The sequence below is a fragment of the Drosophila guanche genome, unplaced genomic scaffold, assembly GCF_900245975.1.
Source record: "Drosophila guanche unplaced genomic scaffold, DGUA_6, whole genome shotgun sequence".
Lineage (NCBI taxonomy): Eukaryota > Metazoa > Arthropoda > Insecta > Diptera > Drosophilidae > Drosophila > Drosophila guanche.
The window spans coordinates 14,140,022-14,151,483 of NW_022995743.1; positions in this window are offsets into that span (position 1 = coordinate 14,140,022).

Here is an 11,462-nt window from a genome sequence, read left to right on the forward strand (position 1 = left end):
TTGGAATGCCAGTGGGGATTCGCAGAGGGGAATGCAGATGGTGGGACTATTGCACATGGCGCTGTCGTCCAACTCCATTTAATGGGCAAACAAAAGGCGTAGGCTACAACAAAAAATTGCATAGAGAACAAAGTAAGAACGATTTAGTGGACAACTTCCAACTAGCAGATACCCCGCTGATGGCGCAAAAGTGACAAATGTAATTACATTTTTCTGTGCATAACTAAGGATGAGTTTCCTAGGAGAGGTTCTGCATCGGCAGGTATCGAAATAAATATACTTTATGCCTTCGAAAATCATATGCGCCACATATGTAATGTACCTTTGCTGGAATGGAGTAGGCCACGGGGTCTGCACGAGTACCCTGCATAAAAAGGGCCAGCCGCAAAGTGTGAAAAAAGAGTGTGGCCAGAGTTATGACGTATTTGCAAAATGTGCAGACGGGCAAAAATGTGCTGGGATGCTGTATGGCAGGGAGGGGGGGAGGCCAAAAGTTAAAACAACGAACCATAATTAATGGAATGACAACAGAAGGCAGGCAACAATTTCAATGTCCCCTCCATTTTGATTTTTTCTTCATTTGCTTTTATCTTTCATTTTGTTTTGTTTGAGCCGACAGACGTTAGGGCCTGGTCTTGTGGCTAGGTGGGAATGTTTATTGAACTCTACAGAGAGAGAGAGAGAGAGAGACACATCAAGATAGACAGACTGAGAGACAGAGAAAGAGAGAGAGAGAGACAGAAAAATAAATGGGTTTAAAGCGGACGGAAGCCGTGTGCATTGGATTGGTTGGCGGGAAAAGGGGGAAATGCATTGTTTCACGCCCAATTTCATTTGGGTATTTTTAATGGTCGCATCGGTAGGAGAAATGTGCAGCAGAAGAGGGAGAGCAGACAGACAGAGACAGGGTTGGGTCTCGGTGTGGCAGGGCGCATGTAATTAACGTCCAGTAATCAAAGTAATTAATGAAATGAATTCAAGAGGCACTCTCTTATTCGGTTTCGCACTCTGTAGAAAACTTCAGACTATCATTATGGATCAGCAGAGGTCTCGCTGGGTTGACATTATTAAAGCAAATCCTGTGCTCCAAATCCGACACAATCAGAGCCAACTAATTGAACAAAGGAAAAGACAACAAAAAACTCAGTTCCTCCAACGCGATTCATTAATTAGCCTCACCTCAGAGAGGTACAATCCCTCCTGCCACACATCCTATTACGAGAAAGGTCCAGCAAACAAACAGATAACGTGAAAAAATAACAATTTTTCATTGGTTCTGTCAGTTGTTCGTGTTCTGTGAGTTGTTAACAATCGATATGATGTGTTTTCCCAACCAGACCTACATGCAACACAACAAATGAGGACAGTGCTTGCTGACCGGAGGGCCCCTCCCCTCTGCTGACAGACAGTGGAGCACAATAAATCATGCCATAAAACATTTACGCCTCGAAGCGTGCAAAAGTTGATGCGAACCGACAGACCCTATCCGATCCCAGCTGAGCCGATGCAAGGCCGACCCTATTCGATTCGATTTGATTCATTACATTCCAAGTAAGAGCGGAATCCTGAGACGATGATAAATAAATAATCAGACCCTTTGAATGAAGATGTCAAAGATTAGGCGCAGCGGTTGGGACTAGACCCAGGTATGCGAGGTGCTACGAGCCCGTATCGGTGGGGCCTTCCCCCAGCACCACCAGCACATCATCACTTGGTCTTAGCCTCTGCCATTTATCAAGTGGGCGGTGTGGTAGCCAAGACAATCGATTGGGATTCATTTAATTTGACCATTTCAAATGCTCCAAACTGGAATCACAGCCACAAGCCAAAAGCCAAGCGGCAAAAGTCAGCTAAACCAGAGCAAACAATGACCTGACTCCTGGCCCTATTTGAGAGCTGCCTTTCCCATTTCCAATTCCATTCCCATGTCGACTTCAACTCTCCATCGCTCTACCGCTGACATTTATCTTGATCGACCTCAGTGGCAGTTTTTACACCGCCGCACCAAATTCAATTTGCTTTATGGATGGCACACAATGGACAACACAATAAATACATCAAAACAAGAGCCATGGCTCAAAGGTTGGATTAAAGCCGCCGAAACACGTATACACTATGCGGCAGCCGTAGAGTATGAAACCCTAAGCACCTTTCTGTCTGTCTACCACAGTTTTAGTAAATGGATAGAGCGATATGCTGGCCACGAGTGATACGATATTTGGTAGAGTCTAAGGAACATTTGCTGCCAACAAAATATTTTCTTTGGGCCAGCTACGATTGTGTTATTTGTCTGTGGCATTGTTGTGGCCTGGCCAATAAATCAATGCCTTTATGTTCTACATTGGAATTTTCATTTATCTGCCGAACATATTAAATCTGCTCATTCGTCCGGTCACTTTATTATGACAAATTTGTGTGCGTTCAGGAAATAATTGGGCCCAGAGTTGGTTGCATTATTAAACTGCTTTAAAGGATGCTTCACAGCTTGGATGTTGCGTGGCTGTTGCACGTGGAATGTTGCTTTCCCTCTACCAACCGGCACGTCCGACTCCTAGTCCTAGTAGTGCCTGGAACCCTGGTCCTTTGAGCGCGGCCCGTCAGCGTTTTTGTTGCTTCTCTTTTTGTGTCTGATGCGTCCGGCGTGCGGCGGTCAAAACCGCAGACATTTCGGAGGGGGACGTGGGGCAAATTGTTTGGCCAGCACAAAGTTTATTTAATTTCTCACAGAATGCAGATCTACGTGCCCCCACTTTTTTGACTTTGTTGATTAAAACAAATTGCGCTCTGTCGCAACGGCTCCAGACCCCTAGACGAAACTCCGAGGCTCGTAGAATGAGACAAGAAGTGCTCGGAAAAAGAAGGGATAGAAAAGTCTAGCATTCCTGAAGGTCTTTCAGAGGTTTCTTAAGATTGCTTTAGCTCAAGAAACTACCTTGCACTGGGGCGAGCCAGCATTTGGTGCTTGGCAATAATAAGATTATTCAATTGCCAATGCTTGCTTAATGTTCAAAATGACACAAAAACCTTCACAAATATGCAATTGAAGTCAACAGGCTCGACAGTGCTTAACTGCATCAAATCTTGTACATTTGGAATACTTTTTGAGTCACTTAATTCAGTAAATTGCCAGCCCATGCACATAATAGCCTTAACAATGATAAGAGTACAACAAAAATAATACGCTTAACGTCTCACTATTTAATTTGTAACATTTTCTTTTCGCTTTGTCGAGCTTTCTTGTACTCAACTGTACTTGATGGTAGTCTTTATGCTCACTCCATGCTGCCTCTTGGATCTGGTTATGTGTGTGGAGAGCACACGAGAACTCTCGTTTTATCTAATTAGTGCCTCCGAGTTTATTTGAGTTGATTTTCGCAATCAGATTTCGTGTTTGCTTTGCTGCTTTCTGCTTGCTGGCAACAAAGTCAAATTCGCTGTCAATTGTCATAACTCTAATGCAATTAACCCTTGCCCTTGTCCTGTCCCCAGAGCGCAACTTTATCGGATATAAAGGAGATGCTATAGAGATGGTAGAGAGATGTCGTCAAGAGCAGAGGAGCGGGAAGCCGAGTAAATACAGCCATGGAGTGAACCTAAATATTTAATTAGGATTATAACGAAGCGGGCTTATCGCGTCTGACGACGGAGCATCAGAAAGTGATGAGGGAGGAGCCAGCGATGGATGTCAAAGAGTGTGGTGTGTCCTGCGGGCTGCTAGCCCGGTGAAAGCTAGTGGGAGAGTGTGAGGGAGACGGAGGGAGTGTGTGTAGGTTGGGTGCGTGTCTGGCGTTTCACTTTTCGTTGACTTAATTTAATTAATTTCCTAGCCCAAAGGGTCCATTCTGTCTGTCAGTCTGTCTCCGGTTCGCTCTTCCTTTCCTTTCCGCATCATCTTTTTTTTTTGAAAGGTCCTTTATTTGTGATGCGTATACGCCACGTTGCAGGCAAAGGGAAAGCGATGTGCGAGTGTTCGTGTATGTATGTACGTACTCTTATGTATCGACATACGATAGTCCTGGACGACCAGGACGAGGACATTGCTCCTCTTGTGGGTGTGCAATATGCTGTAAATAATGAAAATCCAATTTTTGTTGCTTCTTTATACGCTTACCTGGAATGTGTGTGCTGGGGGTTGGGGCAGGGGCAAGGCAAAGGCATAATGTGTTCATCATCATTGTGCCGTAAAGACCCCACACATCCAAGCTAAAAAGCAGCTAAAAGAAAGTTGGCAACGACTATGGGACTGCAAAAGGGTATTCCACATTCCTCATTTTGCCTTCTTGATTGCATTACCCTCTCTTGACTCTCGTGTGAGAGGCCGCATACCCTTTGGCTCTCTTTTTTTTCTCCTTTGCGATTTCATTTCGTTTGCCCCGAATCCCTGCAAGTGGATATAATCAAGTAATGAAACTCCGTCCGGCTGAAAACTAAAGGAAAAGTTCCCTGAATTGGCCACATTGGTCTTTGGTCTTTGGTCGTTGGTCGTTGGTCGACAGCCACATGTTGAAGAGTTTGCTGGAGCGCAATATAAAAAACCAAAAAAAGATAATTTATGCAGAACAGAACAAGTTTTCATCAATATTAATGCCTCGACGAAATGTGATTAAAATCGAGAGCCATCTACAGCACCTCAAACTGTTGACTTCGCACAGCAGCCGGAGCGGCAATCAAATTAAACTTGAAGTGATTTTCAATTGGAAATGCTCGAAACGGCTCCCTGGCCCACCGCAACACGCTTAAGTGTATTCAAATTAAACCGACGCAGACCAAACCAAACCAAACCGTACAGAACCAAACCAACAATGGCAGACGAAGTCAGGCGGCAGCAGTCAGATACAACCATCAGAGTTGGCAGCGTGACCGGAACCATGTTCCAAGTTCTCCGACGCACCAACGATGGGTAGAAAGTCTTTAAATAATGGATTTAACAACAGTTCTTTAACTTTATTTTATTTTATTTTATTTTTTTGTGTTCCTCGTCATCTTCACTTTTGCGATAGTTGGAGCCGCTCACGCGCTCATCGCTGGTCTGTGAAATGGGAACCATCTTTACTGTCTTTGCCGCCTGCCTGTGCTCCTGCCCCTATGCTCAAGTGCTCGGATCCATCTCCATCTACATCTCCCTCTCCGTCTTCAGCCTGTTTTACTGGACATTTTGCCTTGTAATGCGATTGTTGTTTGTTGCCAGTGTTGTAGTGGTTGCTATCTGCTATCAGCTTGTCTATCTGCGTGTTTAGTTGTGCTCGTAGACCAAATGGTTAAGACTGGGGGATCCGGAGCGTGGTCGTGAGTGGAATGGGAGCTGGGTGCTGTCAACAAGGAGTCTTGTACACCCACACGCAGCCCACAGGCCACAGCCCACAGCCCACGCTATCTCTCTATCCATCTCACTCACTTTGTCTCTCTGTGGGAAGGACATTTGATTCGACTCCACTCCTGGACACGACTCGTCTCGTCTGTGGTCGTACTTTTTCTTTTTTGGCAACATTTAGCACGTGTGCGGCACGGGGGACGTGCGCGGTTTTTGAGCTGCCGCCTGTAGTTGATTAGATTGTCTGATACTTTAATAGGATTGCAAAAGCATGAAGAGTCACACACACACACTGGCAACAGAGTTTCATTGTCCGAGTTGTGCATATTAAATGTTTAGTCGCCCCTCACAACATAAAAGCAACTGAAACAAGGGGCCACAGCCATGAATATACATCATAGATATGGGATAACCATAATTTAGTTGCTGCTTTGTTTATTTACTAGCAAATATTCCAAAACTCCATAGAGCCAGCAACTTTAATTTATTTTCCTAGTACCCAAAAGCAATATTTCTAATTGAAATCTTCTGGGACGGAAACTAATTATTCGATTGGCCAGGAATCAAACGAAAATTATCAAAGCAGTTAAGCAGCTTAAAATGTGGACAACGCTCGTCAGGCTGCCAGAAGGCCAGCAAATAAACAGTTAAAGGTTTACAATACACTCCGTAGCAGTGCCACAACTGCCACATGACAGACTTCGTCCAGGCTGTGGCCAATGGGGAGTCGAATCTGGGGAGGAAATCTGTATTAAAATCGCATTACATCCGCCTCACTTCACAGTGCACTGGGGCGGGGGTGAAAAGTGCAGCTGTATGAAAGTTGAGCTGCTGGAGAGAAAGGAAATTCTGCTGCCAAACCTACTCGTACGTACGTACTCGTTCTGTCAGGACAGAACCGAAATGTTGGGGCAAGTTTATAAAACGAACTCTGGTACGGGCTGGGACGGGGACGGGGACGGGGACGGGGTGGCACTCTGACTGCGAGCATTAACCTCAGAATGCATTTACAGCTGCTGGGCTGGGCTGTGCTGTGATGTGCTATGCTGTGGACAGGAGAGGAAGGATGCGGTTGAATAGCTGAGCGCAAGGATACACACGCGGGTGGAGGATGAAGCTGCAGCTGCAGCTGCAGCCTGCGGATCTAGGGCAGGGCAGGACCCAAAACTGGGACCAGGACTAGGCAGCAAGTGCCAGTAAAAATGAAAAGTTGCTTGTTCCTCGCCCATTGCCAGAACAGCAATTGTGGTTTCTAATTGTTTCCAGTATTTACGCACTAGAAATTGACCTCTGCTATGTGTACACCACGCACTATGCGCAATTATGTGTAATTCGGAATTTTTGATGGGTTTTTTGCTGTTACAACTCCCAAATGATCAATAGAGGAGCAAGCAAATTTCTACTGAATGTAGAATAGATATTAGAAATACTTATTCCAGTATGCCGATGGAATCATTATTCAAAGGTACCCTCACAGTCTCTGGGGTACCCATTCCGGTTGTTGGATGACTCTGCGAACCTTTATTTAGCTGATAAATCGCATGTAATCACTTCCGGCTAGTGAAAATGCCCTTGGGTGCGTTCTGCAGTCATCATCTGTCATCTGGGAAGTACCGTCCTCCCCTTATTGGAGTCTATTAAAGCAGATCTCACTTGGCTGACTGCTGGCAGTTCATCAGCAATATGAAGAGACTCAGGTACACATGGCATTTGGTCGTCGTTTGTGCTTTTCCTTGCGATATTATCGTGGATTCGATTACAGGATTCGATCGGACTTCGCTAATTAATCCTGGACACTCAATATATCGCTGATTGGAGAGAATAAAGATGTGTAAAAATACCCCAACTTGTGTCACAACTGTGGTGCACTCTTGCCAACCGCAATCCAAAGGCTTCGCCTGTCCCTCAACGAAGGCTTTAATGGTGGCCCCCCCCGCTTTCCACCCTCTTGGCAGTGAGTGGCAGGCAAATGTGACAAAGAAGATGTATGTATTAAAGTGGTTTTTAATCATTCCGCACACACTTTTTTCAGCAAGCTAAAAAAAGGACGCTTTTCAGCCCTGCCAGGATCTAGCTTAGCAGAGAGAGAGAGTGAGAGAGCCTGGCCGGAAACGGAGGGAGGCACATGAACAGTTTATTAAAAAAGAGACGAACGAGCCGAGCCGAGCCCCCAAACAATAAATTTATGTACGGCTAAAAAGAATGAAAAATGAGTTGCCTAGGAGGAGGAGCACACACACACACACACACACACACACATTCAGACAAAGGCTATTATAGTACAGCACTTAATGCAGATTTATGATTTTAATAAACCATCCCACTCACACACACACACATGCATATTAAAGTACAGAGAGAAAAAAAGTTGACATGCTGAATATTGTTTTCGAATCGAAATACTTGAAAACAATTCAACTTACACAATTAATAGATTAAAATGAGAATTAATATCGGGGAACACAGCTGTTGCCATTAAATAACAAAAATAAATCCAAAAACTCTACTTATATAGGAAAAGTAAAGCAGAAAAGAAGATATTCTTGATGCGCAGACAGATTTTGCAGTGTAAACATTATTGAAACCACTATGTGTTGAGCATATTCAGAAATTGTTAATGTTTTCATCTTAGGTGGCTCACTTGATGGATAATTGTGTAAATGTTTACCTCATGGGTCGCAGTTATTAGCCGAAAATCAGCATCAAGTTCGTGTTTGGGCCCCCACATCAACCTAATCAGCAGCATCGTCGTTACGGGAAAGTGCAATCTCGATTCGAAAACTTTGCAGACTCTTGCCGCAGCAGCAAACATTTGCAATTTGCCAGGTGTGCGACAGGAGAAGCACAGGACAGGCGCCCGTGTGCATGAGCTCTGCAAAAGCGCCGCGAGCCGTGAACCCGCAACAAGGAGCCGCTGATGTTGTTGACGACGATGCTGCCTCTGTGGTGGGTTCGAGGATGCGGCTGATGAGGAGATTGTTTGAACAGTACTAGGCCAGAGGAGGCGGGCCAGTGGAGGCGGGCAGAGCCGTGCCTAAGGGTTGGGAGCTCTTTCGCCTCTAGAGTTGAGTGAAGAAAATCGTTCTATTGCGTTCTTGTGTGTTGTTTTATTAGTTTACATGATAACGGTAAGGCTTAGCAGTCTGTCTTACCTGCTGTGCACTCACTAAAGCAAAGAGAAGAAAGCTCTAGCTATTATCGAAATATGAGTATGCTCCCTTAAACTAACAGCATCGCGAATCTTCAAGTTTCTATCTTTCATCCATGAGTTGTTTGAGACTCACGTTAGCTTCTTATTAGCTCTGATCAGCGGTAGTGATCAAAACGTAACACTGGGCTTTTATGTCAGAGTATCCGTGAGTTGGTTTTCTATTGTTTGCCTCATTTCTTTGGGGGCTTTCACTTTTATCCTTATTGGACCTGGCCAATTAGACGCACAATGTGCCTCAAATTATTCAACACTTCGCGACAAATTCAATTTTCCATGCTCCCACCCTAAGCATCCTCCCATTCTCTGGATAAACACGTGACCAACAATAACGAATGACAGGCGCTGTGGAGCAGTGGAGCGAGAGGGGGAGGTTGAGGGTGTAAGGAGACACGTGGAAACTTGCGTTGAAAAATCCCAGGAGAAATTAGTTTGATTTATGTTGAGTTGAGTTTCCGGTGCAAATAAATTGCCAAGTTTACACAACTTTGGACCCACTGCAGACGCATAATTGATTATGCGAGCGGCGTACGCAGACACACACACACACACACAATGGAAGGACGGGCGGACAGAGTGGGGACTGCGTCACGGGGTCTGCCTGTGCATTGTTAATGTCGAGTGCGTCTATTACTGTACAAGCTGCTCATCAAATTGACACTCGATTGTTGTTTGACTGCTGTGCTTAAAGAGGGTGGGTCAGTGCGTGGGAGAAAGGGAGACAGATGGTGCATGCGGAGCGAAAGAGAGTAACAAGCAAAAGAGCACTCACCTTGGATCTCTTCAGCAGTCTCTCTTCTGCACTCTCCTGCTGTTGAATTTGCTACCTGCTCTTGGTTACTGTTACTTTTTGGGATGTGCTGTTTATTTTATTGGCATCCATTCAGTTGTTGTTCATGGAAGCTTTTGTATGTTAAACAGAGTTAAAGGCGGAGTGAGTCATAAATGGAACTAACTGTTCTTATACATCTCTCTACATCTCTCTATCTAGATATTCATTGTTTTGCTCTCCTGTTACCTGTTTGCTTAATAAACTTTTTTGGAATTTATTCGATGCACAAGTAAAGTACTTAAATTATTTGTTTTATCGCCGGACTTTGTCAGTTCAAATTGTTGGCTGTTTGCTAACCAGAGCATGGGACAACAGAGTGATAGAGATAAAGATATGGGGAGAGAGTCAGCGGCGAAGGAGGAGATAGGGAGAGGGGAAAAGTTTGTTCCAGGCAAAGTTTTTGTTCGCAAATTGCAGTTTACTTGCTGCTGATGCTGCTTGCTGCAACATCATAACTGCCACTGATGATGGGGGGCTGTGGGCGTGGCTAAAATTCAAAATTCACTATTCTGAAAGGAGTTTATTGCACTTGACTCGAGACCGGCCCGAGATGAGCCTTGACACTGGATAACGAAGGGCCGTGAAGGAAGGAGAACCTTCCCGCTCGGGTAACTAAGAGCCGAGAACTATGCGCCGTTGGCTTTGTGTGCTCCAAGTTTGCTTTGACACTTTGACATTGACAATGATGTATGCGATGTTCTGGCTTTGTGTGACTGTAATTTCGGGTGTGAGTGTGTGTGTTTTGCTGTCTGTGTGGGAGTGGCTGAGCTTTCTCATTAAATATCGATTTGTACGCAGCGCCTTGCTGCTTAATGATTGCAACTTAAAGTCAGGTCAGCTCTACAGCGACTGCTTGGACCCGTGGACCCTCAACTGGACATTGAGTGCTGATAATAACAAAATTCCAGCATAATAAACAATTCGGAGCAAGCATCAGGTGGCATTTATTCGATTTTCATTGTCTGCTTTTTCGACAGCAAGCTTTTTGGCAATTCTATTAGTGTGGAATATATTTGGTGATGCTGCCAATGAAAAACTGCTTAGACATTCGATTAAATTATTCTCACATTCAAGGACTGCCTTGAAAAGTTATGTCCGATTTTCGTCATTGAATGTGAAGAAGGTTAGTATGTTACATAAATAGCTATCAATTATATGTAGTGGTAAAGATGTACCTAAGCACAGTATGTCATTCCCAAAGTGGCCAACGTTCGGTGGTTTTCGGTTTTAACCCTAGCGCAAATCCATGTACTATAAATCCATTTATTCAAATCAATAAACTGTTTTAAATACATGAATAAATACATTCATTCATCCGGCGAGCATCTCCCCGAAGAGTGAACTATTTTATAACTCTCCCCCTCTCTAGCTCTCTAGCTCTCTGTGGTGTTTGTTTTGCAAGGTTCTGTGGACGTTTCAATTAAGTAGCCGTTGAATAATTCAATGCCCATCATATGTTTGTGCAATTTGAGGGCATTATACGCGACAGTTATGGGTATGGGTACGGGTCCTTCGAACTCAATTTGGTGTTTACCAGCGCATGTTTTAATTGTTTTATTTTAACATTTAAACCCAATTTATATTTATGAAATTTTGCAAATTGGCAATGTCATAAAACGCACACACACGCCACGCCACGCCACGCACAGGCACAGAAACATGCACACGAACAGGAACAGGCACAGTCACATACAGGCCCTCAGGTCGTATACGCAGCATTTTCCATTTAGCGCGACAAGCTTTCCCTTTTCATATCTCTCCACCCATATCACATTTCACATTTTCCCAATTGCGTTTGTGGCTCACTGCCTTGTTATGTGGTAATTAAAATGGCTCTCGGGCCGACTCTGCTCCGCAATGGTTTGTTTCTGGACAGCTTTTTACTGCCACTCAACCAGTCAGACGCGTGCAACCAGCCAAAGCACCGTATCGTATGCGTAATGTCTGGCAAAATTATTAATTTACCATGAGCATGAAGCCCATCGAGTGTTGTTAATTAATTTGCATGCATACAGAGCGAGTGTGCAACATAACAGGGTACTGGGTACTGGGTACTGGGCACTGGATACTGATATTGGTAGGTGCATTGAATTAATTGGACTATGGTAAAC